Below are 8247 nucleotides of genomic sequence, written 5' to 3'. Positions count from 1 at the left end.
AAAAATTAAGTATCATTTAAATAAAATAATTAGCTGCGAAGAACAAACATAATCAGATATAAAGAAAACCCTGTCCCTAAAAAGCCTTCCTCACAAAAGACCTCAAATTGTACTATATTCCTCACTGGTTGTTTCAGTGATTCATAAAAAATAATTTTTTGATTCATAGCCTTTTTCTCATTGCTATAGAGCCCTGGTGGAGTCATTAAGACGGGTGTGGTAGGCAGGAGGCAATGAGAAGTTTTAAGGGCATGGTTCATCTGCAGGCATAGTTGCTACCTCTTCCAAGAGGCATGGATCTCTGAGGGCCCTGCTGGACCAGTGCAGCAGGCACCATTGATAAACTACAATTATCAAAATGTAGTTGTGCCCCGAATCCCCCTCAGCAGCTTATAATTGGCTTTCAGTGATTCACAAGGCAACATTCCATGTTTCACAAGTTTTTCTTTAGCATTTTTTTCCCATCATCAATATTTATTGAGCATTTACAGTGTACTAGGCACAATAGAACATACAGAAAACATTGTCCCTGCTCTTGTGGAGCTTACATTCTAAAAGAAAAAAAAAATACACCTCTTTTAAAATGGTATTTTTGTTTGGTGTTTTCTGCAAGGTACTGAGGAAATAGTCTGTAGGGTGAGCTTTGGGTATAACTTAGCCCCATCATTATTTAAAGAGAGGAAGAGGAAGGATTTTAAAGGCAGACAATGACAGACCATTCAGGATAGGTAGGGCTTACAAGGAGATAAACACAATCTCATCAACTAAGGAGAGATTTGCTGCAGTAAATAGGATGAGGGAAATAGTTTGTGGGATGCAAGCAAAGGAAGCAAGGTATCCTTAGACATTGAGTGGAGCCAGAAAGATAATGCGGCCTTTTATCCAAGTACATGGCCACCAAGTAGGAATGGTTGGTGACAAGACAGAAGGCTAAAAAAGGTAATCCTGTGCACCTGACAGAAAGAATAAAGGATCAAAATTGAAGGCAGGCTATAACAATATCAAGAAATTCTTAAAAACAAAAGTGATTTGGAAGCACAGAACTTAGTTAATGCTACCCAATGTCATGATGGGCCAAGAACATTGTGGCTTCCTAAGTTAGAAAATACCATATACCAAAATTTTAAATGGGACACATTACTTTTTTCCAATCAATCCCCTGTCTCTGAAAAAAAGCTTTTTTTTTTCCCCCAGGGTAGGGGAGGAATATGGGACAAGGTTGGGAACAGTAGTAGTTATATTAGTAGTATTTTGTTATGATAAACTTTGTATTTAAATTTGGTAAAAGCCCATTAGCTGCCAAGAGGGAATAAGGAATAAATTTCCAAAAATGTACAATTTCCTTTAAAGAAGTTTCAGAACCAAGAAACTAATTTACATGAAAAGCTGTAGAGAAAGTAGTTGAAAAGTCCATTCATAAAACTTTTATTCCACTTACATGAACTTAATACACGTGTTCTTGACAATTATGCTTGGATTGTTCATGAAAATTTCATAAGACATTAAACAAAGCTAGCCATCATCTCAAGTTATTTCCCTGTTAACTATTTTTACAGCACATGCATGTTAGGCAAGTATCCAAAAAAAAAAAAAAAATCACAAAAGCAAAAAACCAAACCAAACCAAACAAACAAACAAAAAACCCTAAAAAAAAAAAAAAAAGTTAAATACATGGGATTTTTGTTTTGCTGCTATGCTTGATATACATAAAGTAATGGATATCAAGCAATTCATTTTTACTGCATCTTTACTTGTACATTTGTTCTTAGGTTGTCTAAAACATTTAAATACAAATAAAAGGAGTGTAGCAAAAATAATGAAAGCAAACAGCAGGTAACTTTACAAGTAATGGAAGGTGAACCGTTTCTGCCCTTATCCAGAGTAAATTGGGTCACAACTAAAGGAACACTTCTGCAACTGTAGTCAAAGGTGTGCACATTGAGAATGAGTATTCCACAGATACCTGTGGTTCACATGTAGTATCTACGGGATACCCATTTCTACTATAGCCTTGTAAGTGCTCTAAACCTTAAAGTATCCACAATAACTACACCTGTATCTGGAACCAATTATCCCTTTTACTCCCCACCAGGACAAACCAATATGTAGGCAGTTTTCTTTGCTTAGACATGGAAGCAGTTTTAACACTGGCCCTTGTGAAGCCACAATGTACCAAAAGTACTATGCCAAACATTTATAACTAGTATAAAAATTCCACATCCCCATATTGGCCATCTCAAGATGAAAACAGATAACTCCCTAAATGTTAACTGGCTCTACTCCCCTAATATTCAACATGAAAACCACATGGGAAATATAGAAATTCAAATAGAAGTAACATAAACCTGTCATAAATCGTAAACAAAAAAACTATTTGTGGGACAGCATGAATGACAAATGGTCTACTGTGTAAATTTTAGAATGAGGCAGACAAAAGTTGGAAGGCAGGTTAATTTTCCCCTCCTTCTCCTGCTTCAGCTTCGCCGCCTTGGGTGTCCGATGTCCACAATGTCAAGTTGTCTCTCAGTAATTGCATTATTAGCGTGCTGTCTTTGTAGGACTCTTCACTTAATGTATCAAGTTCAGCAATGGCTTCATCAAAAGCTGTCTTTGCAAGAGAGCAGGCTTTCTCCGGGGAGTTCAGAATTTCATAATACAACACAGAGAAGTTAAGGGCCAGACCCAATCTGATAGGATGTGTTGGTTGCATTTCCTTTTCGCTGATTTCAAAAGCTTCTTGGTATGCTTGTTGTGACTGATCCACAATCCCTTTCTTGTCATCACCAGCCTCAACTTCGGCCAAGTAACATAGTAGCCTCTTTTCATTTTCAAATAGAAGACTTTGCTCTCTGCTTGTGGAGCATCGGGGATCAAAAACTTTTCCAAAAGAGACAGTACATCATTGCAGATATCTCTTAGCTCAGTCTAAATTTTCTCTCTGTATTCTCGAGCCATTTGCTGTTTTTTCTAGCACCTTCCGTCTTTTGCTCAATACTTGAGACGACCCTCCAAGATGACCTACGGGCTCCTCCAACATTTTTATAAGCAACTGAGAGAAGATTCCTCTCCTCATTGGATAATTCAGCTCCTTGCTCAGTTCCGGACTTCATGCAGGCTGCCGGGTCATCATATCGCTCAGCCTGCTCGGCCAGTCTGGCCTTCTGCACCAGCTCATTTTTATCCTCGACTGGGTGCTCTGTGTCCGGAGTGGGTGGCGGCGGACGGAAGGGCGCTCAGCAGTCTCTGGGCGGCAGCGGCGAGGCTGAGACTCTGTCTAGCATTTTTTTTATTATACAAAGAAAACATGTGCAAGACTTTTTCTGAATGTCAGTCCACCAAGACAACTTCTAGCGCTTCAGAACCCTGAACACAGGGGCCCCTGGGTGGCTCAGTGGTTGAGCATCTGCCTTTGGCTCAGGGCGTGATCCTGAGGTCCTAAGATCGAGTCCCCTGCATGGAGCCTGCTTCTCCTTCTGCCTCTCTCTCCCTGTGTCTCTCATGAATAAATAAATAAAATATTTAAATTTAAAAAAACCCTGAACACAAACATTCATTTATTAAGGATCCCTAAAGTCATAAATAAAAGCTGACAAGATTTAGTTTAGCTTACACAGCTTAGTTTAGCTAAGATGTTAAAACTGGTAAATCTATATTGATACATCATTATCACCCAACCCAGTCTATAGTTTATGTTAGGGTTCACTCTTGAGGTTGCACATTCTATAGGTTTTGAGAAACTTCTAATGACATGTATCCACCATAACTGTGTCATGCCAAGTATTGTCACTGCTGTAAAAACCCTCTGCTCTATTCATCCCTCTCTCCCCACTAACCCCTGGCAACCACTGGTCTTTTTAATGTCTACATGGTTTTGCCTTTTCCAGAATACCAAAAAGCTGGAATCGTATAGTACATAGCCCTTTTAGATTGGCTTCTTTCACTTGGAAGTGTACATTTAAGTTTTCTTCATGTCTTTTTATGGTTTGATAACTCATCTTTTAGTGTTGGATAATATTCCATTTTCTAGATGTACCACAATTTGTTCATTCTCTTACTAAAGGACCTCTAGTTTGCTTATAAATTTTTGGCAGTTATGAATAGAGCCACTATAAACATCAATGTATAGGTTTTAGTGTGGACCAAGGTTTTTAGCTCCCTTGGATAAATACCGAGAAGCGCATTTGCTGAATTGTATGCCCAGAATGTGTTTAATTTTGTAAGAAACTGTCAAGCTGTCTTCCAAAGTGGCTGCACCATTTTGCATGCCTATCAGCTATGTCTGAGTGTTCCTGTTGCTCCACACCCACACCAGCATTTGCTGTTGCCAGGGTTTTGGATTTGGCTATTCTCATAGATATCTTGTGGAATTTCATTGCAGTTTTAATTTGCAAATCCCTATGTACATATGATGTGGAGCATCTTTTTATATGCTTATTTGCCATCTGTATATCTTCTGATCTTTTGCCCATTTTAAAATCAGATTGTCCTTTTTTATTGTTGAGTTTTAAGAGTCCTCTGTATATTTTGGAAAAGTCCTTTATTAGATATGTCTTTTTGCAAACATTTTCTCCCAGTCTGGGGCCTGTCTTCTTGTTCTCTTGAGGCTATTAGGCTCAAAATAGGCAAATGTTGGTATAAAATACCAAGTTAGAACTCTTGCCATCTAACTCTTTGTCCACATATCTATAGTCCTGTTCCTCTAAAAAAAACTATGTGTTTCAGTGTTTCATGTTCATAAGAGAAGGTATCATGCCTAGCTTATTTTATAAAACACCAAACAACATTGTGGATATGTGGGTAATTGTATTATGTTGATGCTGATAATGATAGATATGAATATGGAATTGGATTGGCCAACAGTTTCCAAAGCAGGTTTTAGTAACTAATAGGTGCTATGCTTCTAAGAATACTGGCTGGTCTTGTTCCAGCAAATGCATTACCTGGTATGAAGTGCTGGCTTGCACTTGGACCTATCTGGATCTTCAGACTGGACAGTAAAAACACTTAACCTGTCACATCCTAGTTTAGGGTATTTGGACCACTATCATCTACCTTTTATCATGGGATGTGAAAAGTATTTGTTAAAGAAGATGAGAAAAAAGACATTCTGGGCAGCCCGGGTGGCTCAGCGGTTTAGCACCGCCTTCGGCCCGGGGCGGGATCCTGGAGACCCCAGATCGAGTCCCATGTTGGGCTCCCTGCATGGAACCTGCTTCTCCCTCTGCCTGTGTCTCTGCCTCTCTCTCTCTCTCTCTCTCTCTCTCTCTCTGCATGTTTCTCATGAATAAATAAATAAATAAATCTTAAAAAAAAGACATTCTATAGTTGTTGAATTTCTTCTTCATCTTCGTCTTTTTCACAATGTAGCCTTTCAATTATCCCACTTTTATGCAGGGGTTTCAATTCCAATTCTCTACATCAAATGGAGTCAATATCTTGTCTCTTGGCTCACAGGCATAAAAACTGTCACTCACTTCCATTCTTCCTTCTCCATAAACAATACAAACCGTATCACCTGCTGGATTTTTGTGACAGCCCTAAATCTGGTTTCATTATTTGGAGCCCAGTCCCACCTTCTTCACCAGGCCAGCTCCTCAGTATGCTTAGGTCTTAGCTCATACATAAATTCCTTAAGAAAGGCTTTGATAATCCCTCAGGCTGAATTGAGTTCCTCCTCTTGTTCATGATCATAGTACACTATAAATCTTTGTACCACTTATAAATGCTGCAATTAAATAACTTTATGTGTCTATGTGTGTGTCTGTGTATATATTTATATCCTCCCTTACTAGACTGTCTGTTCTATGAGGGTGAGGCCAATGTCTCTGTTATTCAGCACTATACTGTAATATCTTCTGTGAAGGAATATAAACTTATTGACTGATGGACAAATTTCTCAGGAAAGGCAGTGTGCCTTTTATTTTTATCAAAAGATAAAATATATCCTACATCATGGGCACTTGGTTTCAGATGTAATGTTTGAGATGTTTAAATACATGTTCAGACTTCACTGACCATCATTTTGAATTTCAAAGAGATGGGCTCATGGTCTGAATTCCTGTGAGGAGAGTCTTCCAAATGTCCTGATGCTTTATGCTCTGCTGTGAACTCTAGAAAACCTCTCTCAGCTGTAAAATTCAGTGAAATTGGTGTGATGCTGCCCTTGTATTTTAATCAAGATGAACTTGAAAGGTGAACATTATAAGTGGGAGAAATTATTTATAATTTGGTAATAAAAGTTTATGCCTAACACTCCAAATTTCATACATCTGCTATGTGCTGGCCCTGAGATATAAAACAATTGAAGTTGCCTTTACATTTGGCCTTATATGAAAGGTCATAAATTAGAATGATAGCATTCGTCCTCTTTCCTAGCTCACAAAATTTCCATATTAACATCTTCACCTCAAACATAAATGGTTACCCAGCTACAAAGAAAAGAGTTGTGTTGGCCTTTATGAATTATAGTTTATGTCGGAAATCTGTGGTACATAAGGCTGCCATTTATCTTGCCATGGAGGGCATCTACTTTAATGAAGCTAATTCGACCACAGTGAAACTAATTAAAACTGTATGGCCAGCTCAAATAAATAAAGTACAGTATATAAAAATTTAGGAATATTTTAGATATCAGCAAACAACTTCCAAGGCATGTGGTTCTTTTAACTCTTAAAAATGCATTTTGACATCTTAGAGGCATTTTCTCTGCTAGAATACCTGCTACCAAGCTTATTTAAAATAAATTCAATTTTCAAAATGTTTCTTTCTAATGCGGTTTTCACTGATAATGTGAAAATTTTGATTTTTTTCAACTACAAAAAACCCGCAATCCATTTCTACTACGACATATCATAGCTAAAGTCATTCCAAAATGTTAATGAATTGGACCAGTGCTTTATGTTTAGACTTTCAAAAAAATGTTTACAGCAAAAAAATCCAGATGTCCTTGATTTTCCAGGGTGGGTTATCAAATCCATATGCTTTTTTGGTGTCACGGTTTCTTTCACCAGCACTGTGGTATAGTTAAAATGCAGCATATTATAAACCAGCAGGGTCAACTTCAAGAACAACTCCGGAATCTCCGGCCTTCATCCAGGGAGAATGCAAAAATTTCAAACCAAATGCTACTTCTCTGTAACTTTTACCATTAAAAGATGGATATTTCCCCAAAAAATTCTGGATTAGAAAACATACTGTGTCTGAAAATCACCAATGCACTAGCATAAGTTCCTTTACCTCAATTTTTGTTATTCTTAAGTAGTTGACTTTCTCTCCTTCTAATAGAAATGAATGTCTCTGCAATCACTGAAGTCATTGCCATAAGAAACACATCTGTTGTTACTGAAAACTCTCGAGAACAAAAACTGTCGTTTCTTTTGGGACAAAAACTGAGGCAATGTCTGGACACATTTCTAGAAGGCCACCAAACATAGAGGGTGCTCAACTGTCTCAAAAATACAGCATTCTCCTCTTTTCACACCCATCCCGAATTGAGGAAATTGACAATCATCTTCATAAACTGTAACTAGAAGAAAAAATAATATCCTCTTACCTTGAGAGTCTCCACTACAAACTCAATTGAGAAGAATCCCCACCACCTTTATTAGAAATATAAACAAGGGGTTTTGATTTAAGCTGAAGAACTAAGACACACAGGTTACAGAGGACATAAAATGTGAGGAGGACGAACACAGCTTCCAACTTAGTCAAAAGCAGGACAGATATTATAATTTCTCTCTGATTTACTCTGATCACACTGGGTAGGTGAGGTCTTGAATAATTGGTGTGCACATTTGCTAGATTAGGATCCATCCTAACGCTATGTCCAAATGAAAACTCGCTTCCTTTTTAAGTTTTCTCTATTTGTCCAATACCTGCTCCAAAATATAAATGGATTAATAAATGCCTAAATTGGTGAATCCTCAGTTGGTCCCAGGATAAGACCCTCTGAGTACCATAAATTGAATAAATATTAAATAAAATATGAAAGTTGATGAAGTTCCCTAGTGTGGACTCTACAGGAATCAGAATCTCAGCACTTCTTGAGCTGTGTTCCTGCCACCCACAGTCACACAATGACTCATTGCCTCACCAATGATTAAACCCAGAACTGGCAATTGCTGTCCAGATCTGATTTTTTTTATCCATTCCTATTTAGGGGCAGCAAAGATATCAGAACCTTCGCTGAAACTTGCTCTTCCTGCTCCTAACTAGACTACACACTAGGTCCACCTTCAGCCTATAAAG

The 8247-nt window shown here is 38.0% G+C and overlaps 1 pseudogene; it reads right to left on the bottom strand.

Moving 5' to 3' along the window:
* Window positions 1-453: 453 nt before the first annotated feature.
* LOC144282495 (14-3-3 protein zeta/delta pseudogene) lies at window positions 454-3269 on the bottom strand (annotated as a pseudogene).
* Window positions 3270-8247: the final 4978 nt, after the last annotated feature.

Source organism: Canis aureus, chromosome 13 (assembly GCF_053574225.1).
Source record: "Canis aureus isolate CA01 chromosome 13, VMU_Caureus_v.1.0, whole genome shotgun sequence".
Lineage (NCBI taxonomy): Eukaryota > Metazoa > Chordata > Mammalia > Carnivora > Canidae > Canis > Canis aureus.
This window is presented reverse-complemented; position numbering and strand designations above follow the sequence as displayed.